The sequence below is a fragment of the Lygodium microphyllum genome, chromosome 15 (genome assembly GCF_053477565.2).
Source record: "Lygodium microphyllum isolate KBCC chromosome 15, Lygodium_microphyllum_v1.1.10, whole genome shotgun sequence".
NCBI classification, from domain to species: domain Eukaryota; kingdom Viridiplantae; phylum Streptophyta; class Polypodiopsida; order Schizaeales; family Lygodiaceae; genus Lygodium; species Lygodium microphyllum.
The window spans coordinates 46,385,263-46,410,975 of NC_141149.1; the positions used below are offsets into that span (position 1 = coordinate 46,385,263).

General features: G+C 39.9%; 1 long non-coding RNA gene across 1 annotated transcript in view; it reads right to left on the reverse strand.

Annotated features, from left to right (window-relative positions):
• The window catches only part of LOC148024484 (uncharacterized), a 35,873-nt gene extending 29,021 nt beyond the window's left edge, over positions 1-6,852 (reverse strand). The window contains exons 1-2 of the long non-coding RNA XR_015693245.1: positions 6,033-6,852; positions 5,711-5,778 (exon numbers count right to left, since the gene is read on the reverse strand). This is a non-coding gene — a long non-coding RNA (uncharacterized LOC148024484). The remainder of the gene's footprint in view (positions 1-5,710; positions 5,779-6,032) is intronic.
• Positions 6,853-25,713: the final 18,861 nt, after the last annotated feature.

Genomic DNA, 25,713 nt, shown 5'->3' on the forward strand with positions numbered 1-25,713 from the left:
TACAAGTCACCATCTAAGCATGCAATGACCTTAACACAAGTCACCCCAAAATCATGTCGTGACAACCCCATTGTGTCACTCCACGATGTATCACCCCATGTTGCATCAACCCCCATTGTTATATCCATCAGTCTGATTATCTGAGCATGATGACCCTTGGCAATGCAATGAGCCCCAGCATGAACTTGACACAAGCCACCATCTAAAGATATGATGTGGCTTTCTCGTGGCCGCACAACCACCATCCTAAGGCAAAATGCAACTTCCTTGTGATGACAACACTAGGGCCAAGGTGTGGCCCCCTACAAATACATGAAGGACAATGGAGAGAATGCACCTATCCCAATGGTTGAAGAGAGGAAGAGGAGACGAGGTCAAGAATGGAGAGAAGCTCAGGAAGAAAAAGTAGTCAAATTATTAGAGAGGCAGTTGGAGGGGATGTCAAGCTTGTTAGACTCAATTTGGAAAAATATGCAAATGAAGGAAGAAGAGGAGGAGAAGAGAAGAGATTTTTAAGAGGAGCAAGTTTACATGGAGTGGCCAATATAGCAACAAAAAGAGGAAGAGAAGAGACACAAACTACAAGAAGAGGTGGATAGATTGGCACATAGGTTAGCTAGGGAGGAAACATCTAGGAGAGGTCAATATACAAAGAAAGACAAGGAGAAGGAAGCTAAAATAGGAAAGAAGAAGAAGGACAAGAAGAAAGACAAGAGGCAAAGCAATAGGGATGAAGAGAAGAGCGAAAGTTCAAAAGATGACTATGGCAAGTTTAAGATGCCTCAATCCAACAAGTACAAGGAAGAGAGAGACGGGTTGATTTTTAAGAAATGGATCGTGAAGGTAGATAGATACTTGAAGTATACTAGGCGCATTGAAGATAGGAAGGGAGAAGTGACAACCATCTATCTATTTATACTTACAAAATAGTTTTTTTAATTACAATTTAAAAAACATTGTAAGTTTAGTCAAATAAAAGAGATTACTTCCCTCTATGGAAGTTCTTAGTAATCTAATTACCTACCATGTTACATGAAAATATAAAAACTACTTCATTAATTAAAAAATCATTTTATGCACAGTTTTTCATTTGCATAATTTACCCACGGACATATAATCAGAATAAAACAAATTCATTGATTATGTTTCATAATGTATGTTCTCCTACCCATATAGGAGAAAAATTACAATTTCACGTGATGCCTCATCTGGCACATCTGCACGTCACCAAGATCAAATCCATCTATACCTAGCATTTTTAAGTTTCCCAAGTACCAAGTAGTTCCTAGGTGCGTAAAGGATTCACTAGCCAGAGCCTCACTCGCACCCTATCCACCTCCTACTTAATACGATCCTTGCTGGGAGACCTCTTGGCATCGAAGTCGGTCCATGCTTCCGCGGTGGTAAAAACACCCCCCTTGGTATAGGGATTCAACATCTACCCATGGGGGAGGATGCTCCTAGTTTGGTACCTATTGGAATAGGAGCAGTATATTAGAAAGTATAGATTGGAATAGGAACTCAAAGATTACTTCATCCCGAAGATAGAAAATTTCAAAGTTAGAGATGAGTGGAGAAATATCAAGCAAGTATAAGGGAAGATGAAGCAGTACATTAGAAAGTATAGATAATTAATGCTACAACTACACAACATGGACATAGACATAATAAAGTTACACATATTCCTATTCATCATGCAAGAGTCGGCCATGAGAGACGTAGAAAGACAAGGACCAACCATTTTGGCAAATACTATGCGGATGGCTAAAAGATTAGTAGACTTAGAAGGGAGGAGGACAATCCAAGGGAGTCAAGCTAGATTCAACACTAATCTCACCACCAACTCTTGGATCTCAATACCCAAACCCCCAAGAAGAGGCCCCATCTCAAATATTTGGAGTCAAATCTCAAGAGTAACCCTAGCCACAGTCTTGGTACCAATAGGAGCATCTGGATGGTGGGGAATCAACCCCCATATACCAACCCCTAATACATCTCATGGGTTTGTGAGATCAAACACGTCATGGTGGAGACCTCAAGCCTCAACCATAGGGGTTAGATGTTTCAAGTGCAGGGAACCACACTATCAAAATAGATGCCGCATGGAAAACATAGTCTCAACAAGTGGATCCAAGGTAATAGCCACAAGTGCTTATGGAGGAGAGGAGCCACAACCCCTCTGCATCAAGGAGATCCCTAGTGGAAGTGAAGAGAGCCTAGACCACCCAAGAGTGGGGACAATTAGTGCACATCCCTAATGCATGGCGGCTCAGGTAGCAGCAATACAATACTTATACCTTAAGGGAAGAATTAGTGAAGGAGATTAAGCAATCATGGTAGATACAAGAGCCACTCACAATTTTCTAAGGCCCCAAAATGATTAACAGTGACTTGTGCAAGGAGAAGCAAAGGAAGTAAAGCAAGTAGTTGCAGTATAAGTGAAAGCTAGGAAATGGAAGGCCAGCCTCAATTTTCCAATAATGCCCATGGAAACTTTGAGGTCATTTTGGGCCTTGAGTTCTATGAGAAGTATGTCATTTGCAATGTTTGGCAAAGGAGTTAATGAAATGCTACCAGATATGCAAACAGAGGGTGTAACTCCCCAACAGGATGCCAATCAAAGTGCAGATGAAGGAGAGCAAGCCTAGAGTCTCTTTCCAAACTACAAAGTTAGGACCTAGTAAACCAGGAGCTCCAATTCAAGTAAGGCCTCAACAAGTCACAAATAGCAAGTCTCACATCATGACCTGCAGTGCCAAATAAGTGGAGAAAATAGTAAAGCAAGGAGATATGGTGTATTTATGCATGATCCACTAACCTGTGGAGTAGGAGGTCATCAAGAATCCTAAATCATGAGTTGTCAACAAAGAAGTGGAAGTGATGCTTCAGGAGTATGCATATGTGATTCCCGCAAAACTACCCAAAGGCCTATCCCCCAAAAGGGAGGTACACCACAAGATAGGAGTAATCCCACCAAGAGCCCCATATTGCATGAATCACACCAAATCGGTGGAGTTGAAGAAGCAATTCCATGAATTGGAAGAGCAAGGATTTATTTGACCAAGAAAGTCCCTATTCGATGTCCCATTGATGTTTTTCAAGAAGAAGGATGGGAGGCTTAGATTATGTGTAGACTATGCAGCTCTTAACAAGATTGATATCAAGAACAAATAAATCATGTTCTTAGTCAAAGATTGATATCAAGAACAAATATCCCATTGCCCTTAATTGAAGATCAAGAACAAATATCCTATGCCCTTAGTTGAAGGCCTATTTGATAGAGTCAAAGCAAAATACTTTAGGTGCATAGATCTTAGGTCAAGTTACCATCAAACCCATCTAGCTAAAGAAGATATACCCAAATTAGCTTTTCATACCAGATATGGAAGCTTTGAGTTGCTCATCCTAGGCTTTGGATTGAGCAATGGGCTAGGTTCCTTTTGTTGCTTAATGGATGGAGTATTCCAGCTAGAGATCGATGTATTCATCATTATCTACATAGATGATCTCCTAGTGTATAGCAAAACTTAGAGAAACACAAGCAACATCTAAGCCTTAGTCTTTGGGAAGCTGAGACAACAAAAATTGTATGCCAAATCTTAAAAATGTGAGTTTGCAATGAAAAAGTTATAATTCCTAGGGTTCACTGTAGGCAAGGAATCCATCAAAGTAGACCCCAAGAAAGTCACCGTAGTAAAGAAGTGGCTAGTACTAAAGGCCATTAGAGAAGTTCAGGAATTCCTAGGGTTCACTATGTTTTGTAGAAGATTCATCAAGGATTATAGCATGGTAATAGACTCATTGCCCCAAGTAACCAAAGGAGATTAAAATTTCACATAGTCGAGAGAGCAACAAGCCGCCTTTGACTCTGATGAAAGAGTGTATGAGTCAGATCCCCGTATTTGAGCCGTATTCAAAGTAACATACTTTACCAAGCCCTTCAAAATCTCCATAGATGCATCAAATTATGGCATTGGGGAGTGTTATTTCAAGATGGGCACCCTATAGCTTATGAATCCAAGAAGTTTATAGACGCAAAAACTAGATGGAGTACACATAAGATGGAGATGCTAATAGTAAATAATTACCTTAGAAAATAGAAGCACTATTTATAAGACAAACAAATAGTTGTGTCCACCGACAACATCTCACTCAAATACTTCCAGTCCCAACCCAAGTTATCTACCAAATAAGCCAGATAGCTCGACTTCTTGGCAAAGTTTGACTTGGAAATCAAACACAAACCAGGGTCCACAAACAAAATAGCAGATGCATTAAGTCACAAGGCTGATTTGAAAGCAATGATTATGGAAAATATCAACTTCCTCTAATTAGTGAAAGAGGCTTTAGAACATGTCCGGGAAATGCAAAAAACCATAGAAGAAGTGTGAGCTGAAAAGGAGACAACATGGCATATATACCTTGGAGGAGGGCATTCCATTTGTAGAGAAGAGATTGTACATCCCCAATAATGTGGAGTTGAAGAAAATCATACTACATGAAGTGCATGATGGGAAGTTAGGGGGACACAAGGACCAAAGCAAGACACTCGAGGCCCTTTGAAACTAAATAGGTCGGTCAAACATGAAGGAGGAGTCATAGACTATGTCGAGACTTATCCTACTTGCCAACTAGTGAAAGGCCACACTCGAAGCCTAGTTTACTTCGGTGAATGCTAGTCCCTAGCTACCCATGGGATGTCCTTAGCATGGATTTTATTGAGATTTTATTGTGAAACTATCAAAATCCCATGGCTATACCATCATCTTTGTAATGGTGGACTATTCTTCCAAATAAGCCCACTTTATACCCACCAAGACACCATTGAATGCCAAGGAGGTAAATCATCTCTTCTTCACACATGTCTTCAAGTTACATAGGCTACCATTAGCTATTGTATTAGATCAAGATGGTCACTTCATGAGTGACATGTGGAAGGAACTCTTTAAGACTTTGGAAACACAATTTAGATTCTCATCATCCTTTCACCTAAAAAACAAATGGGCAAACAGAAAGAGTGAACCAAGGCATTGAAGACTATCTTAGAAGCTATGCCAAGGCGGACCAAAAAGATTGGGCCTTATATCTTGATGTGCTCGAGTCTCACTACAATAGCTCAATCTATTCAACAAATAGGTTACACACCCTTTGAGTTAGCCATAGGGAAAGAAGTCATAACACCCTTAGCCTTAGCCTCAAGAGCTACCAAAGTCGAAGATCAGGATGTAAAAGACTTCTTGAGGAAATGGAGAGAGAGAAAAAAAATAGCCAATTAGAGTTTGGAAAAGAGCAAAATCACCATGACCAAACAAGCCAACAAAAAATGCAAGGCAGTTTTTTTCACCAAAGGAGACATGGTTCTCGTCAACTCTAAACATATATCCCTTTCAAAGAATATGAGCCCCATGTTCAACCACCATCGATACTATGGACCCTACGGCATCATTGAGGTCTTGAATGAGGTCACCAACAAGCTAGACCTACGAGAAAGCATCGACAGTATGGACCCTACTACATCACCTAGGTCCTAAATGAGGTCACCTACAAGCTAGACCTGTGAGAAAGCATCTATGTCCACAATGCATTCCATGTATGCCTTCTACATAGGTTTTACATCGACACCCAATGGGGGCGGCACGTTCCATTACTTCATTCCAATAACCCCTTCAAAGTAGAAGTGATCCTTCATTACCATGAGTACAAATGTTACCTTGAGTATCTCACCAAGTGGAAGGAATGTCCTCTCAAAGAAGCCACTTGGATTTCGGAAGTGGAGGCCTGCAAACCGAGCAACAAGATCTTCGTTACCTACTCTCACATATCGTATTACCTTTACGTGTCGTGTCGAGTGAGTGATTATGTACAAGGAAATTATAGGGGAAGGGGAGAGAGGGGTCCACAATGCATTCCATGTATGCCTTCTACATAGGTTTTACATCAACACCCAATGGGGGCGGCACGTCCCATTACGTCATTCCAATAACCCCATCAAAGTAGAAGTGATCCTTCATTACCATGAGTACAAATGTTACCTTGAGTATCTCACCAAGTGGAAGGGATGTCCTCTCAAAGAAGCCACTTGGATTTCGGAAGTGGAGGCCTGCAAACGCGGCAACAAGATCTTCGTTACCTACTCTCACATATCGTATTACCTTTATGTGTCGTGTAGAGTGAGTGATTATGTACAAGGAAATTATAGGGGAAGGGGAGAGAGGGGAAAGCCAAGATTTTGGGGGTTCTACGTACTTTTGGGCAATGCTTTTAGGAAAAAGCTTAAGTGGCATGAAACAAGCTTTGTGGGGGGAAGAGAGAAATGATTAGGAAAAGAGGAGACCTTGGCCATGGGAGGAGTCATGATGGATTTTTTTTGGAGGATGGGATCACCGCTATCTACGCGAGCATGATCAGACATGCCTACGTATACCACTTCTCTCCTTCTCTTAGCCATTGAATATAGGCCTCCATGCAAACTCCCAGCCTGTTGCCACAACAATTAACCGATTCACTTCCCCTTCGCCTCACATGCGAGTAATGCACTCATCATCCTTAGCTCCCTAAACCGTTTGTGAAGAGTCGCTATCGTCTACATGAAATGTTGTCAAGGTAGGCATGCCATGCTTGAGGCAGTGAACTGAACTGCTGGCCGAATAGGGGAGCAGATTGGATAGCTTAGATACCAGCTTGGGAATCACATCAAGAAGAAGAACAAGCAAGTCTTCATCAATTGATAGCAGTGCTGATCAGCCGGAAAGCTGTCTGCGCAGACTGTGAGGGGTAGGTTCTCATATTGAGCCGTAGGACAGTTCCTGCAACAAAAACTTGACCTAGTTGCAGGCGGCCAACTTTGATGAAGTCATCTTGATGAGCATGTTTTGCAGGAGACTCTGGCTATGGTTATATCTTGGAGGAACGCCGCTTGTCACTGTTCAGAGATGTCGTCATCGTAGATGATGGCGCTCATGAGAGAAAAAGGAGTTCCTGGCCAGTGTGATTGGTGGGGAAGAGGCTGTGTCCTTTATGCTGGGCTGGCATATTTAGAGAGTTGAGTTTTTAAGTTGTGGCTTTTATAAGGTTGAAAAGAGTCCAAATTATAATAGAGAAGCTGGTTCAAAGGTAGAGAGCAATTATTAGTAAACCACAATATAGTAATGATATTTGCTTATGAGTTTCAATCTTGGTATGCACTACTAACAAAGTGATCATATATCATGGATGTCTTGCAAGAAAATCTGGCATACGATGTCATTCACCATTACTTGCCTTCATCACTAAAAGCACAATGTGATGGCAAGAGTGGTGGTTGGCATAAAGCCCTCATAAATGCTAGGTGGAATACCCTTAGCTCCAAGGATACCACATGGGCCATGTATTGGCTCCAATGGTGGAGGCTATCGTGCTTTGCACTTGGACTCGTTTGCCTTCTCTTGCACCAAAGTAATAGCTAACTAAGTTATAAGAGTAGTGACCAGCTCCAAGGTCTATTGAGTCCTAGAGTTTAAGAGGTCCGTTTTCTCAATCACTAGGTCAATCTTAGAGAGCATGTGATGATGGTTGGAAACCATGTCATTGTGCCACTCCATGTGACATTGCTCATGTTGACATAAAGTGTGATTGAGCATATTTGAAAGGGTCCATATCGAGTACCTCTTCTTACATGTCACTATTATAATCTTGGGCTTAGCGTGATTCATCATTCATTGATACCTTGGAGTCCTACTCTCCCTCTAGAGCTCTGCCTTTATGCCCTACCATCTTATGTAGTCCGCATGACCCATTGTCAATAAAATGAGCATAACTTATGGTGGCTAGCTCCAATTGGAGTACTTTTTCTTATTCAAATCACAGAAGACAATGCCCTCTTAGAGATGAGATATTAAGCTTTATGATATAAAATAATCAAAAATTTTGCAATACAATCTCTATCACTGTCCTGGAATAGTCTACACCGTCCACAATGACCCCTATGCAAAAAAATAGTCATATCTCCTAGATCATAACTCTGATTGGGGAAATTTTTTATTCAAATAAAAGGGGATAATATCCTCTTTGAGAGAATCTATAGGTTTTCTTCATAAACTCAATAAAGAATTTATTGTAGCAAGCTTTCTATGACTATTACAAGTTTCTTACAACTAGCACATTGCCTATCATCCTGGCCCAATTTCTCAATATTGTGAATAGCTTATGGGGTCAAAAGCCTAAGCATCATGGTATCTAACATATATAACATAATGATCATGATCTCAGATATATCCTACTATCAATTTACTTTGCAAGCACTACATATGAAGGCCTTAGTGCCATACATCCCACATTGATTGTATGCATATCAAGTGACATACATAGATGCCTTATTCAATACATGTGCCTCATATTCGGGTATCTTCCAATCAAAATGAAGCAATCACAGAGTATACCTAGACCTACATACAAATGTTGGCCTCTGCATCACCAAGAACTGGGGCAAAGTTTCCCTTGGGCTAGGTGGTGCACCCCTTTTTCAGGGTCTTAGCTGGTAAGGGATGTTCACTCCTCTTTTGGCTTACCACCTCGCCTAGTATCAGCCTTTTTTCTCATCTAGAATAAACATGGAAGATGTTTTAAATTAATCAACCAACATGAAATTCATGTAAGAAAATAGAGTTTGGGCCTTTTCATGAAGTGCATGGAATGGACAGTGGTTTGGTGGGAGAAGGTGCTATCTTGCTAGTCTAATGACTCATTGGATGCCAACTTACCCTTTTACAATCTTTTAATAATTTCTTTTAGGATATTAAATACACCAAAAGGGAATGTTAGGAGTAAGCATCAACCAAATGATCAAATTTCCCATGACTAACTTCATTCCTCATGCAGTGATAAAGGCAATCAAACTACTAATTTCAGTTGGGCAGCATTCATTTCACAAAAGACTCTAATTACAAGGCAAGATTCAATCCTTAGGTCTCTCCAACAAGTAGATTCATCTCAACAAGTGGAAATGAGAAAGAGAGATTAAGAATGAAAGAAGTATCTTGTAACAAGCTTGATGTAGGTTTTCTTCACAATATGGATACAAATAGGCTCGTCCAATTTGTGGAAATATTCTAGTTTAGCATACACTAGCATGTACATTACTAGGATGGGTGACCTCCCAGGAAGGGAATGTATAGCTTTTCCCCATCAAGTCTTTAACTTTTCATAAAAGTGGGAGTTGGGGAGAGTGTCATCAATTCCAATTGCTTTCTTGCAATTCATCACATAAGTCATGGGATAGATTGAATACTATTATTTTACTTTTTTCATGATCATCATGAAGTCAAATTCGATCAATAGTAGAAGTTATTGAGCTATATGGCTTATGGCATAGGGCTTGTTGACTAGATGATGGAACAAAGCTTAATGGTCTGCAAAGAAAGTGAATGAGATAGCAAGCAAATAGTGATGAAACTTTTGTACAACATACACCATATGGGCTCTTCCCTTTGGGTAATGAAGTAATTCATATGTATTTGTTAGTCGTTTGTCAAGCAAAGCTCATGGAAAGTGCATATTATGCTCACTAGGTTGGCATAATACTACTCCAATGGCCATTTGGATACATCAATACATACATGGAACATTACAATCCAATCCAAGGCTTGTGATATGGGTGCCATTATTAGAGGCTGTTTGACAGCTTTCCATTCCCAAATTATTAGAAGCTTGTCTAAGGGTCTCACTATAGAGGCATATTTGAGCACAAAGTGCCCATAGTACCTAGTATGGCGGCTTAGGAAACATTGAATACCCTAAGGTTTTCTAGTGGCATTAATTCTATGATGACATAAACCTTCATAATGTTGGTAGTGATACCATTCGTGGATACCACATGACCTAGGGTGATGAGCCCATGTTTTACCTAGAACTAGCACTTCAAAGAGAGTTGATACTTTCTACAAGACTAGCATTAGCTTCTCTAGGTATTCATTCCAACCAGAGTTGTCACATAGACCATCCGCAAACACCTCAAGCAATTTTTGCAACATGCTCTTGAAGATAGTGTACATTAACCACATGAAAGTAGTGGGTGCATTTGTCAGCCCAAAAGGTATAACAGTGTGTGCAAACACTTCCCATTTGATGACAAAGGTATCATTTAGATGGACTTGCACTTGATTATAGCTAGAAAATCCATCTAGGAAGATGTATCCCTCAATCATGTGCTTAGTGTAGTGTAGCTATTAGTTCTCCCTTTTGGTGGCTAGACTAGTTTCAAAGGTTTCCTCTAGATAGTAAGATTCACCTACTTAACTTCTATAAGTCTCTTGATGTGGATCCACTAGATTTCCCTTGCCTTTTTGAGCCAAGCATCATGATAATTTCATCTCCATTCTTGAAACACATGAATCACTTAAGGAGAACTTGAGGTTTCTTTCAATTTTTTTGTCTAATTCTTTACTCTTCTAAGTGTTAATCTACTCTCATCATCTCAAATGAATAGGGATATCTCTCCTCATTTTTGCTCCTTGACTAGTTGAGGAATCTCAAGATTTGTTTCAATGCTATACTCGAACTTTAAACTTGAATTTTATAACTCTTAAGGGAGGTCAATGTTTTCATCTTTTTCTCCTTCTATTGCAAAGACTTTAAGAGTTGGAATGCGGGAGGAATGAGGTTTGTAGGCTTATAAACCAATTGTTCATGATCTAAGACTTAAGATAGTCCACAACCATTCTATTTCACCGTTTATTCCAATCAATCCAGCATCCAACAATAGTCCTTCTATTTTTAAGAGCTTGGGATCCACAAGGATTTACTCAATGCTTTGATCATTTGAGTCATAATCAATCAACTCATTGTTTGTATTATTCACTTTTTGGTATTTGTTTCCATTAAAGCCACTACCTGGTCATTGTGATCATCAAAATTTTGTTGATCTGGTTTGTCCACTTCCAAGTGGGTTGCTTCAATAGTTCTTCAAAGATTAGATGATTGGATTTTGGGTTGTCCTTGAGATACCATCACCATTGCATGAGTATCTTTTAAAGCTCAAAATGGTTAGAAGGGATATGGAGCCCTCTCATCCTACACTATATCCAAATCCAACAAGGATGGTTGTAAGGAATACCATGGAGAATTTATCGTAACTTTTTTATGATCAATCGTGACCAAGTTGGAAACCTTTGAATGGATCTTAGGAGAAGTTCATGTATGAAAGAACTAAAGCTAGTCTATTTTTGCATGTTTAAAGGTAAAAATACTAATGATACTATAACCATTAATGTTGAGATGATGACCTTGCATCATTGGATATATGATCATACCATGGCATGTAAGAGACATGCCCAAATGCTATCAAAGGATACTCTTCTTTACCTAAAGCATATAGGACCTTAGAATAACTTAGAAACCCCCTACTTTTGTACTTGTGCCATTCTAAGAAGTCCATGATCAAGAAACTATTGTACTCAAATATCCTTTTTTAACATAATAAAAATCACATCATCTTAAAATTTTTTGATATGTAAGAGAGAAAAGTCTGATACTCTTGAGAAAATAAACTTTAATAATTATGATGGAGCATAATTACATTATTGTTAGTTAGAGAAAATAGAATAAGTTGTGAGAACTAGGGCTAGATATAAAAGGAAAGAGATATAACATTTTGGTATCTTTTGTAACTTTTGATGATTTGATAAATTTTCTCATTTGTGGAGCTTTGAGGTTTCCATCCTCCATATGTCATGGAGATGACTTTCCATGTCCACCATTACAAGACTAGGTGAGTTTCTTGCCACATTTGGTGCCATTTTCTTCATCAAGATTCTATGGACAACAAGGTATTTCCAAGAATTTCTTGAATCTTGAGAAATTTTGAAGTAAAGCTCTTAATCTTTGGCAAATGGGTCTCCTACAACAATCTTATAGCTTCAATGGTACCTTGATTCGAGGGTTTTAAGTCTTGAGGCTAAACCTCTTCACTTTGAGAATGGAGATGTCTTGAGAATCATTAGAGAAGGGATCTTCATCAACTCTTTATCATCTATTTTATGGTATTCAATTGACATTGGGATGGTAGACTCGAACACTCGAATGAGTACCCCTCATCCAATGACCACTTAGACGGTCGCAGAGCCCACTCAAATAGTCAAGTCTGGGACTCGAAGGAGCAAACTTGCTACTTAGCCAAATTGTCCAAAACACAATTTTTGACCATTTTGACCACTCCAGGACCTCCTAAGACCAATATTTAGCTACCGAGCAATATAGGTTGAAACTTAGACCTATAGATGAGACCATAGAGCTAATTGTCACTAGAACTTTAACTTCACAGTCCAGGAGTGACTAAAATTACCAACTAGCGGTTGCTCATCCCCTGGTAGAGACTCAATTTGATTACCTTGGGCTAACTAGACCACCTATCAAAACCCATAAGGGACCCAAAATCGACTATTAAGAGTAATCATGATTCATGTGAAAGAGCTGCAACTACACGAAACTAATTAGTGAAAGTGTGGATATGATTAATTTGATCGAAGGTTGCACCCTGCATCATAGACAAGTGCTTGTAAAAACAAGAAAGCTTGATTTCACACAACTCACATTGAGTTGCACCACTCAAGCATGCTAGTGTGTGTACATTTGCAGATTGATTGGATTAACAAGGAACACATTAAAGGAGATTAAGCTAAGAAATGAACCCACCAGTAGGAGTGGAACCTTGGAAATCGGATGAATGACCCAAGATGTCAGAGACAAAGATCTAGGAAAGACAAAACCATCAGACCACTAAGGGAAGGAAGGACTAACCAATATTAGAGACACATCTTTAGCCGTCCTAATCAACCTCATAGAAATACTAGTGGGTCAAGAGACAACCACCATGGCAAGTACCAATTCGAAACAGAATGACCTCAACCTTGACCTTGACCTTAACGTAGCAGGATACTCAAATGACATTCGGTAACTTATCACACAATATGACTAATAATCATGGAAGACCTTATCATAGCCGATCTTGAGGACGAGAGGAGACTAGGAAGGATCACACTATAGAGGAGCAACAAGCTCAAAGGTCATGCTAAGAGAGAGAGCTCAATGAGGTTCACGAGATTCTAGTAATCTCAAGTAGAAATAGAGCAGAAGAAAATGCCAATAGGGAGAGAGCCATAGAAGCAGATCTTACAATGAGCGAGCTACACACAAAGTGACTACTAGACAACACCAATACCGAGGAAAGTGGATCAGCCTTGGCAGCACCATTGCTAGCTAGGCTGGTGTCACCCAAATACTGGGAGCCAAACAAATATACCCATTGTTGCCAAGCAACTCAACAAATATCAACAAGTAGACAATAACCCCTATAGCTTTGTTGAGAAGTTTGAGCAAGTGTGCAAGGCTAACAACCTATGGAACCTACTCAACAGGCACAAGCATTCGGTCTTTGCTTAGGGGACAAGGGACGGGGACTTGGTTTACTAGTCTAGACAATGCTGAATGCAATAATTTCAACAATCTAAAGGATCTCTTCATCAAAATATTCTCAGAGATAGGATACTCTGACAACCTCATTGTTAAGTTGATGAATGTCTATCAAAAAGACAAAGAGGACATACAAGACTACATCACTCACATGAGGAGTCTTAGAAGAGGAAAGCTACAATAGCTAAGTGACCCAATGAGAGAGCAGTATCTCCACTGTGTTCATCCATGGGATCCGCAATGAAGAACTCTATAAGGCCTTAATGAGCTACTTGAATGTGTAAAGGGATGTTTTGGCAAGAGTCTTTGAGGAGGCTTTACAAGTGGATAACTTGCTTAGATAGAGAAGCTCTAGGGCTACGCATCAACAGAGCAACACCTTTAGAAATGCTAAGAGAACCATAGCACTTAGTGAATGATCAACCCCTAGCAAGCAAGATAAAGGAAAGAGATCTAAAATCAAAGGTGACCAAGCTATAGAAGTCATTGCGAAGGCTAGTGCGACCTCACGTTGTCATGCCACTACGTGGACACAATGTGAAAAACTCTAGAGTGCATCGTTATCCGACTTTCTTATTGATCTAGAGAGTCAATGTCATCTAAGTCATTAGTACTAGTGTCCATGGCATGGATGGTTCAAAAATACTTGATTTTTGAATAATTTTAGCCTATTTTTTATATTTTCAATATTATTTATTGTAAATATCCTAAAAAGCTAGGGAAACTTCTAGAATAGGGTGGCATGCAAAAAGCAAGTTGCTTTTTCAGCCAGTTTTGGATTTTTCATGAAAAAGAAAAGATGGGCAAAAATGTGCGCGTCACGATCGCAGTTGACAAGCAGCAAACAACACTTTGAATTAGGAGAAGAAGGAGTGATCTACGAGACTTCTAACCAAGTATCCTGGAGTTTTACCCCCCTTTCGGAGCCAATGGAACCATCAGATTTGGGTTCCGAGCAATAGAGCAGAAGCTAATGCTTGATACACGTTTTTGGTCTATGAGGGAGCTCCATGAGATCTAATGCTTGGAGATTGCTTCTGAGTAGTACCAGACAAGGGATTTCGGGTTCTATCAATACATATTGGTTTGATTCATTGTGCTTTGTCTTTATCGTCTTTACCTCTTCTCTATTCTTTTTCTTCTCTTTCATCTCCTATCTCTACTTCCTTCTATCTCTGATCCCCGGTGGATACGAACTTTTGACAAAAACCCCTCTGACAACATGTAGCATGTGCATTGTGGAGAAAACCACCTGTCATCTGAGTATCCTGATCCTAGGTCTCGGCCTTGTGTCAACTACAAAAGATTCAAGAATGATGGTATACACTGCTGATTACCAAGATGGTTTCCATACCAACAACCCTATGCTTAGCCATACCATCTAGGAGTTAGGTAGCCTAACTTTAAAGAGGAGCCCCTTTGGCTCTACCTTCACCTAATGATTTAAAGACAACCACTCCAAGAATTGGCATCAACCCAATAGGAAACCCTAGATCACTAGGACCTATAGTGACCCATCCACCAAGCGATGCTCCAATGTACTTTGTAGAGGAACCACTAGAGAAAGACTCATATGTGACCCCTTATATCTCTTATGATGAGGAGAGTAATCCCACGTTGATGGAATTTAGGCCTATGCCAATCATTGCTTTAGGCAGAGGGAGAGGTAGAAGCCGAGGAGGAGGTCAGAACCATAAGCCCATAGCATATTGGGCATGTGGCCATCTAGGGGATATCTCAACCCACTGCCCTAAAAAGGAGCAAGCAAATAGAGAGAAGGCTAACTTTAGGTGTCTCAAATGCAGAGTCACACACCTATTCCCCAATTTCCCTCGACAAAGACCCTCCATAGTTTAGCGATTGTGCCATTTGTGCCGCTTCGATGATTTTGTGTTGAATCACCTAACAACAATGCCACACCCATCCCCATAAATGTCATGACATGATCCCAAACAAAGCGGGCCGATATTTCATTGCATGGACCTAGCATCCTAGATGCAATCTCTATAGGGAAGAAGAGAGGAGAAGAAAGAGGATTGATGCAAAAATAACACTCAAAACAGAGAGCACAACCACTTTAACGAAGGGAAAGTAGGTTATTGATGCAGAAGAAGAAATATCTACTCCTAGGATAAGGGAGAAGGGAAATGCTAAGGTTGGAGAGTAGCCTAAACCCAACTAGCAAAAACTAGAGGCTGTGGATAAGGTCAAAGAATGGATAAAAGGAGCACAATCTCACTTGCAAGATGCTGAGCCTATCATTGAGGACAAGATCAATGAACTCTCAACCATGATCCCACTAGTGTCTCCCACGTACTTGAGAGTAGGAGAGGCAACATCACCACATGCACAGTCGCATAGACAGAACTTGGATGAGGAATGCCCGACTGATAGACGATTGGGGTAATGGCCTGATATTCTTAGGCAATATATTAGAAGCAATCCAAGTAGAGATGGACACTTAGAAAACCTCACTAGTGGACCTAGATGCCATCTCTGCTATGATGAAGGATGACTCAAAGGCCAAAAGCGATTATGGACCTCTAACATAGGTCAAGGCTTGTCCCCTTTCCTTGCCAAGTTGACTTTCTTAACTTTTGTTGGTCTTTCAATGGATTCACTTGCTTGCCCTTTTTGCTTGGTTGCTACTAACACCACTCTTCGATCACCCTTCTTAAACTTCATGAAGTGCTTGGGCAAATCCTAGGATTTTTTCTAACGTAGGTCAAGGATTGTCCCCTTCTTAAACTTCATGAAGGAGGAAGAGACTAATCTCATAAATCCCTTAAGGGATTTCTCCGACGTGAGCTAAAAGGAATCATAATATTCCCATGACCCCCAATGCAATACCAATTAAGCAATGACCATACATAATGAATCCTAAGCATGCACATGCAATGAAGGAAGAGATTTATAAGCTACTAAATGCAGGATTCATTTACGAGATAGAGAACATGAAATAGGTGCCACCCATAGTGATAGTCATGAAAAAGAATGGAAAGATTCGAGTGTGTGAACTATAAAATGTTCAATGCAACTACAAAGAGAGACAACTACTCACTACCATACATTGAGTATATGTTAGAGAGACTGGTAGGAAAGGAAGCCTACAGTTTCGTGGATGGCTTCCTAGGCTATAACCAAGTGCAAGTCCATCTAGATGATAGGCACAAGACACCATTTGCCACTGAATGGGGGGTGTTTGCCTATATAGTCATGCCATTTGGGCTAACCAATGACCCTACTACCTTCCAATGCCTCATATGTATCATCTTAAAGGACATGCTCATACAATGGTTGGAGGTATTTGTTGATGACTTGTGCATCCACACCAACTAGGAAGAGCACTTAGAAAAGCTACAAATAGTATTTTAATGGTGTAGGCAATACGGCCTCTCACTAAACCCCTTAAAGTGCCAGTTTTGGGTGAAGCATGATTATATTTTAGGGCACATTGTGTTAAGGAATGGGTTAGCCATAGACTCCTCAAAATTCAGGGTAATTGTAGACCTTACCCCTCCAACCAACTTCAAGGGAGTCCAATGCTTCTTAGGCCACAAGGATACTACCATCGGTTTGTACTAAACTATGCATTAATTGCTCGACCTTTGTACAAGCTATTGATAGTATTCTAGTGGACCAAAGAATGTTAGCGAGCTTATGAAAGGCTTAAACAGACTCTAACTTCAGCTCCTATCTTAAGAGCCCCAAATTGGTCCATTACCTTCCATGTGCACATTGATCCATCAAAGCTTTCCATGGAGGTAGTGTTGTGCCAACCTAGTGAGCATAACCTTGATTATCCAATGAGCTTTGCTAGCAAACAACTCACTGATACAGAAATGAACTATTCCACAACAAAGAGGAATGGGTTATCCATGGTGTTTGTTGTAAAGAAGTTTAGACATTATCTTCTAGCGATACCCTTTATCTTCTTCATAGATCGCATTGCTTTATCTTGTGAACAAACCCTATGCAATAGGACACATTATTCAATGGTTAGTTTTGTTTTTGGAATTTGACTTCTTTGTGGTAGTATGCAAAGACAAATAGCACTATATGGAAAATCATATACTCACATACCCAGGTGAAGCGACTAGACAGGGCATCATTGATGACCTATCAGATGCACATCTTTTTTGAATGTCCAGCAAAACAAGACTTGTTTAGAGCATATATCACACTGTATTGGAAGAATGATATAGCCCACATCTAGAGAATGGGTTGCATGGATGACCCATGAAAAAATCTAGGTTAAAGAGACTAATTTTGAAGATCCAATCCTACCACTTAATTGTCGATTGATTATATCGGTTAAGGACAAGATGGACTTTTAGGGAGATGTGACTCTGAAACAAAAAATGCACGATGTGCTCACAGAATCACATGGCACAATTACTTAAGGACATTTCAGTGACACCACACCATGCAAGGTACTCCAGTCTCAACTATGGTGTCCTATGCTATTCTATCATGTATCTAAGTTTATGAAGCATTTTGATGAGTGCCAATAGACCAAAGTCCCTATTCACAAGGACAAAATGGAGTTGACCACAATGATCACACTTCAACCATTTGAGAAATGGAAAATTAACTTCATTGGTCCAATCAGCCCTACGACAAAGTTCTCAAAAGCCAAGCACATCATTGTTGCCACAAACTATATCTCACCAAGTGGGTGGAAGCTCGAGCAACTCGCAAAAATGATGCTAGGACCATAGCCAAGTTCCTTTGAGAGTAAGTAATCTCATGGTTTGCCTATCCCATAGAGTTGATTAGTGACCAAGGCACACACTCCATCAATGAAGTGATTGTTCACTTTGTTATCCGCCTTCCATAGAAAATCCTCACCATATTATCCTCATGCTAATGGTCAAGTTGAATCAAGGAACAAGATCTTAGTGAATGTCCTAACAAAGGTAGTCCTTGCATTACACAGTGACTGGAATAACAAGCTCATGGAAACTTTATGGGCATATAGGACAATCTACAAAATGAAGACCCCATTCCAATTGACCTACGAAACTAAAGCAATTCTACCAGTAGAATTCCTTGTTCCAAGCTTGAGAATAGCAGTCCAAGTGAGACAAGAGGGCAAAGAAGCATAGACAAATCATTTGGTAGAGCTAGGATACCTATTGAGACTCGTCCCCTTGCAACCCATGCCCTAATCTATGAGAAGGCACAACACAACTATTGTTTTGACAAGCATGTCAAATAGTACTTTGAGCAAGGAGACTTAGTCTTGTTGTACTCTATTAAGAGACACAAGCAAAAGATTAAATTGAGGGGATTGGAACCTTTCAAGGTTTAGAACATTAGTAGAATAGACAATGTAGAACTCGAAACCTTAAATGGGGAGGGCATAGGATTTTTTAGCAGAAGTCACATCAAAAAGTATTACCCTTCATCACATCCACTACAGGAACCTCCAATGATAAAACCACCAATGAATGTGAGAGTTGCAACTATCGCTGAAATGGAGGATGGGGATGTGGAAGTAGTAGCACCAGTCTACCTGCATATAACAACAACCACTCAAAAGACATACACCTTTGGTGCACTAATTGATGAGGAAGCTGACAATAATGTCTTAACGTATGATCATTGGACCATTATTGGTCAACCCCAATTACAACCAACCAATGAAAAACTCAGGCCATTTGGGGGGCAGTCTTATCCACTCTTGTGGAAATGCAAACTAATGGTTCTGATTGAGACTGAGAGCCTACCCATCATCTTTTATGTATTACCTAACAAACAAAGTGTTGGTAGTAAGGAATCACTGTTGGGTCATGTATTCAAAAAACAAGTTCACTGTAATGTTGACTACGACTTGCAGCACATCCACCTTACCATAGGAAATGTTAGAATAGTAATGGCTTTTGGCACAAAGGCACCACAGCCATCCAAAATCCTATAGTGCCACCAATAGTTAACCCTAGTGTCAACCCTAAGGAGGGGGATAGTGCACCACAATGTACACCCATTGTGAAGTCCCACTAGCATCTAAAAACCACACCCAAAGCTATAGATTAGACAACCAAGTGCTTCCCCATGTATAGACCACAGCCTCACAAAAGCCAATTGTTAGAAACTCATAGTTTTCATATCTCACATCCTAGACTTAAACAGAGGAGTTGGCACTCCTATGGTACACATGCGACTAGCCTCAATCGAGGTCCCAAAATCCCTATTGTGTGCCCAAGGTTACTATGAAGGTAGCACTTTGGTGTGGCTGCCTAAAATCATGTGGCATGTATGCCCCTCAATCCCAAGCTCCAAAAAATAATGCCTAAAAACATAAATCAAAACAAGGTAAGAGAAAAGCCAAGAGGAAGGATGCTCAATCCATGAGTGCTCCAATGGTTTATCGACCAAAAGCTCAACCAATCATCAATGAGATCCCACCTAATAACTCTAATGTGATCAACACTACACAATCCAACGACAAAGCATCAACCAAAATGCAAACCCAATCAACTTCTTAAACCATGCTCACCAAACCCAATGAGAATCCCAAAGTAGAAACACCATGTACCAACTTGTCTAGTCTTATTAATCCAAAGCTACTAGTAGGCCTTAAGCTATCACAACAATGGCAATCCATTCTTGTATTGGGTTCCAACATGGCCATAAACACAAGAGATAACATAGTAGCATGCATTTGATGATTGGACTCAACTTTCACCTTTCACATTGTTTGCTAGAAGCTACGAATACTTGGACTTGGACCTACTTGATGAACACATAGCAAATGAGGTATATTCCTTGTCGTGTTCTTAGGAAGAATATGAGATCATCTTCATAAAGGCCTCCACCATTTCATAAGAGTTAATTGCCAATGAAATTTCAAGAGAACAGGCCTTAAGCCAACACTTAATCACATCCTTCAAGAAAAATAAATTTTCCATGCCACCATAGGAACTTGATGAGCTCCAATGATTAGTTTAATTTGAGTCTAATTTCTTATGTAAGTGGTGTACTCTGCACATTCAATGGGGGCAAGAGGGTTATCAAATCATGACCAATGTGGAGCAATGACATGCTATCAAGACTTCCAAGTATGACAATACATGTGGCCCCAATTTCATTTAGGGTATCAGCAATGATAAGAAATCGACCATTAGAAGATAATATCATGCTATATCCATACTTGGATAGGATTCTAACAGAGGAGGAACTCCATGTTACAAGCCAAATCAACTCAGGTGACCTCTTGACTGACGTATTGACTTATATCACACTTGTGGACATTTGTCCACTGGATATGGACTATCATGCAACATTAGAGTATAACCCAACCTTTTACAACTGTCTCTTGTGAAAGAGTGAGGCGACACACCAAGGACACACTGCAAGTCCTTACACCTTTACTTCCACAATCCTAGGAAGGATTTTCCTCATTTCCAAGGGGGAGGGGGTAAAGTGGAAGGTGAATGAAAATTTGAAATAGGTGAATGAAAAATAGAAACAAAAGCTGAACTTTAAAAGAAAATGACAATTTGAATTTTCTTCTTCTTTTAGTAAAAATTCTCCATGAAGTTCTTGCGTGGAATGTATGGATTAATTGATATGGAAATTTTCATTTTATGATTTATACATTTCACCATCTAATAGTGTTCCTTTCTTATCACTTACCTTTTATGCAAGAAATGTCCTTTAAAGAGGTCTCATTGTGGGCTATTGTGCAGTGACAAGAATCCAAATGGCAAGGCAACAAGATAAAAGCAACAAGCTCCCATTCTTCAAGGAAGAACACAAAAAATATTGCTTAGCCACTGAGACACGTGCTTTCAACTAGCTAAAATACCACAACATCCATAACCTAGATGAGTTGGTGACATCAAAAGAGGTAGTCAAACATATGATAGACCAATGCAATCTTACTAAGTTCTTGAAGAAGGTAGGCCAGGAAAAATATCATAGCAAATACCACAGCATCCATAACCTAGAGGAGTTGATGGCATCAAAAGAGGTAGTCAAACATATGATAGACTAGTGCAATCTTACTAAGTGCCTGGAGAAGGTAGGCCAAAACAAATATCATAGCAAATGCACCAAATTTTTAAAAAATTTTGGTGTCCAGAAGAATAATGGCACAGTGACAATCAGACAAGGAGATGCCACTAGGAGGGTGGAAGTTGTGAACTTAGCCCGAAGGTTGTGGAGAAGGCCTTGGGGTTAGTGGACAAGCCAGAAAAGAGGCCAAGAGAGATGTTTATGGGATGTTGGGAATGGATAAGAAGAAATTTTACATGAATGGCAGAATCAACTTCATTGATATTCCTCATCCCACCATCAGATTGCAAGCAAAGATGGTCCACACTCTCTTCTTGAGTCAAAGATATAATGCCCTTATGAACAAAATAGAAGTGCCTTTACTTGAAAGCCTTATAGAAAAAATGCATTGGATGAGGAAAATTGAAATGCTTATGTCCACAAAAAAATCCAAGCATCGGCAAAGGTGCTAGCAATAGCTCCAAGGGCAACAAGAGGAGAGTATCTAGCTACAATAGTAGAATCAAAGAGGAAAAAACTGCATCCAAGTTGTCGACCATAGGGTTTGGAGGGTGCTGACAATCATAATATAGGAAGTCATGGGGGAGATGAAAAGAGAAGAAATAGTGGAGGAAACCCTTGAATGATCACCGACCCAAGAAGAGCATCGCTCACCCACTCCAGTGAGCCCTCCCACTTCATTCTCAATAGGGAATTTGGGTAAATAATAATTCAATAGAGTTTAGCAAGAGGAGGTAGAACAAGTTGCTAAGAAGAGAGAAGTCAACTGCTAAACTCAATGACAAGAAACTTCAAGCGAGAGGACAACTAGTGAACAAGGGAATAGGGTTCTGTGCCATCAAGCCAAGGAGAAAGAAGAAGAAACATGTTGAGAATCCCAAGCAGAAATATTGGAGCCACAACAGATGGGGGCAAAGACCTAGCAGCCACCCAAGCAGAATCAAGGAGATTGGAAGAAGAACACAAAAAGAAACAGGAGGAACAAGATGAGCTCTTGCGAAGAGCAAAAGAGGAGTCAAAAAGATATGAAGAAAAACAGAAAAAGAAATAGGAGGAAGAGAAAGAGAGATTAAGACGAGAGGAGGAGGAGCATGTGGCCATGGCTATCAAAACATCAGTGGAGAAACCCTCTCAATCTCAAGAGCTAGCCATGATGAGCCCTACACATTGTCAAGCGTTTTTCTGAAAATGTTAAATCCCTAGTCAAATTGTAGTTAGGTTTGATTTACTCTAGCTTAGTTGTTTGCATGACTGATTGCTCTGTTGTTTTGTAGTTGGATTTTCTGTGTCCATCTAGTGTAGGATTTATTTTTATCATTTTGTTTGGTTTGTTGAGTGTGAAACTTGATAGCCTTGGTTGAGCTTTGTATTTTTTTGGACATGTTGAAGCTGGAGTTTGCTAGTAGCTACCAAACATTGTGGAACAAGGTATATTTTCTTGTCGAGACTCTTGCACATCACAGGGATTATGGGTTCATAAGCACTTCATGTTGCATTTGTTGATACACTGCACTCGGGGGTCATCTCCTAAATTGTTCAAATGCTTCCATGTTATGGGTTGAGACTATGCACATTTTACACCATTGTTGAGCATCTTCATGGTATGAGGCCCGTTGTAGCTATATGCAGTAAATCTTAGATGCACGTGCACATGAGAGAGAACCTTCATTGAGCATGCACATTTCTTCATGTAGGATATTTAGGATGTTCATCACAAAGTTAGGAACCTCTGGATGAGTATGTAAGGTGGATAGGTGAGTAAGAGGGTCATAAAGGACTCCGCCAATTGTGAGATGGGTTGTTCTTATCTAGTCAACATCTTGAGGATCATCATTTCCAAAATGACGATGAGATTATGGGTGGGTAGAGTGGGTATGACATTTTTCTTTGATGAGTGTTGAGAGGTGAGGCTAAGGATTTAAATAATCAAGGAACTTTGTTTGCACTTTGCATGACACATGATCGCATGTAGATAGGCTAGGCACATTTTCTTCAATGCATACATTATTTTTGTGTGTAGCATCGATTGATTGGTTGCATACCATGATCCAACATTGCATATTTTTTCAAATCATGAATGATTGGGCACGAAGTTCATTTCAAAAAACCATATTCCTACTAGGGCACACTACATAAAAAACAGGTTTGTATCTAGAGAATGTTTATTTTGAAGACTCAAGGATCAAAGGAAAATGTCGTAAGTTTTACATCGTCAATGAGTATTTCTTGAAGAAGAAGAAGAGGACATTTGTGGTGAAAGTGTGTGCAATTACAAGAACAAAAGGCCAAGGAACGGAATAAGTCATCCAAGATAAAAGATGAAAAAAAAGTATGTGATTTACAAAAAACAATATTTTTTCCATTTTTGTGGATTTTTGCAATTCTGCTTGCAATGGCTTGTCAACCAGATGCGATCCAATCGTTTTGAGTACCCAAATGTCTATATTCGGAGTTCTTATGATGAAGTTATGATCCAAACAAGTTGCAAACAAGCATAGGGTAGAAAAAACGAAAATAGTGAAAAGCAGTAGAAAAGCAAAAGCCAAAAGCTGAAAGCAAAAAGCATAATGTATGTGAGAGAAATTATGAAAACTATATAAGGATTAGCAAGAGAAGAGTTAAGGGCCTTCCCCCTCAATTCTGATTGTATCTTGTGAGTGAGGAGAGAGGAGGGTCGCATACGAGAGAGCGAACTCTTGACACTTGTGAAGTTGGAGAACTTGGAAGTTGAAGCACTGAGTGTGGGCCAAAGGTTGTCAAGGTATGAGAATACTATTGACTTGGTTTTGTTTTCAAATTGTTGGTGTTTTTGAACTTTGTGTTGGAGTGATGCTCTACCGCTTTTGGGTTTTAAGTTGTTTTGAGCTACAAGAGGCATTGTGTGTTGTTTGGTCTCGTGTGTGGTTTGTGTGGTGGTTGTCGAAACATTTAATTTTTTTGTGTTGTGTTGTGCATCGGACAAATTCAATTACCCCAACTAGCACTCCTTAACATCTTGTTATTGGGTTGTGAGTGAGGCTTGCTCTCTATCACCACTCGCATAACAACATAAGGATGTGCCTAGCACAAGTGCTACTGTAGAGGAGGCTAAGAAAAGACCAGGTGGTGGAAGGGAAGGAAAAGGCCTCCATACATGCAATCTCACTATTCATGGCCCTGACAATCACCGCAACATAAGAAGCCATAGAAATGGTGGTTAATAAAAGCAACGTGATGGCATGGGTGCAATATCTATTGGGCAAAGTATAGGAGTTGTCACCTATGGCATTAGAAGCCCTGACAATCACCCCAGCATAAGAAGCCATAGAAATGGTGGTTAATAAAAGCAACACGATGGCGTGGGTGCAATATCTATTGGGCCAAGTATAGGAGTTGTCACCTATGGCATTAGAAGGAGTCCCAATGCTCAAAGCCAAGAGACCGATAGCAATAGTAGATGTAGAATCCCACCAAGGTCTAAAAGTGCCAAGACTAGAAGTATCTACCACTTTGGTACTGTCAACAACATGCAACACAAAAAAATATAACAAAAAAAAGTTGCACCCATCAAGCTAGAAGCAAAAAATGAGACTTTTGCAGCTTTTTGACATGAGAAAACGATGCAAATGATGATATATACTAGGGAGGTGATAGCTCTAAAAGAGGCCCTGAAGGCAATACACAGTGAAAAATTTCTAAAATACCTCTACAATGAAGAAAGGGAAAGCTATATGGCTTTAGAGCAATTGTGTGCCTTGAACTCCAAGAAAAATAAATGTCTAGAGTTAGAAAACACGGAGTTGAAGAGGAGAGAGAGGAGTTGAAACAAGAGCTACATGCTACAAAGATGCAAAAAGATGAAGAGACCATGAAGAAGATGGCTGAGCTGCATAATCAACTTCACGTGGCACTCTATGAGTAGGCCATCCTAAAAGGGAATAGAAAACACGGAGTTAAAACAAGAAAAATAAATGTCTAAGGTTAGAAAACACGGAGTTGAAACAAGAAAAATAAATGTCTAGAGTTAGAAAACACGGAGTTGAAGAGGAGTGAGAGGAGTTGAAACAAGAGTTACAAGCTACGAAGATGCAAAAAGATGAAGAGACCATGAAGAAGATGGCTGAGCTACATAATCAACTTCACGTGGCACTCTATGAGTAGGCCATCCTAAAAGGGAATAGATAGAGTGATGGAACCAAAAGAAGGAACAAATGAGTACATTGTAGCGAGAGCAAGAGCAAGCAATCACTACCCTCGCACAATACCAAA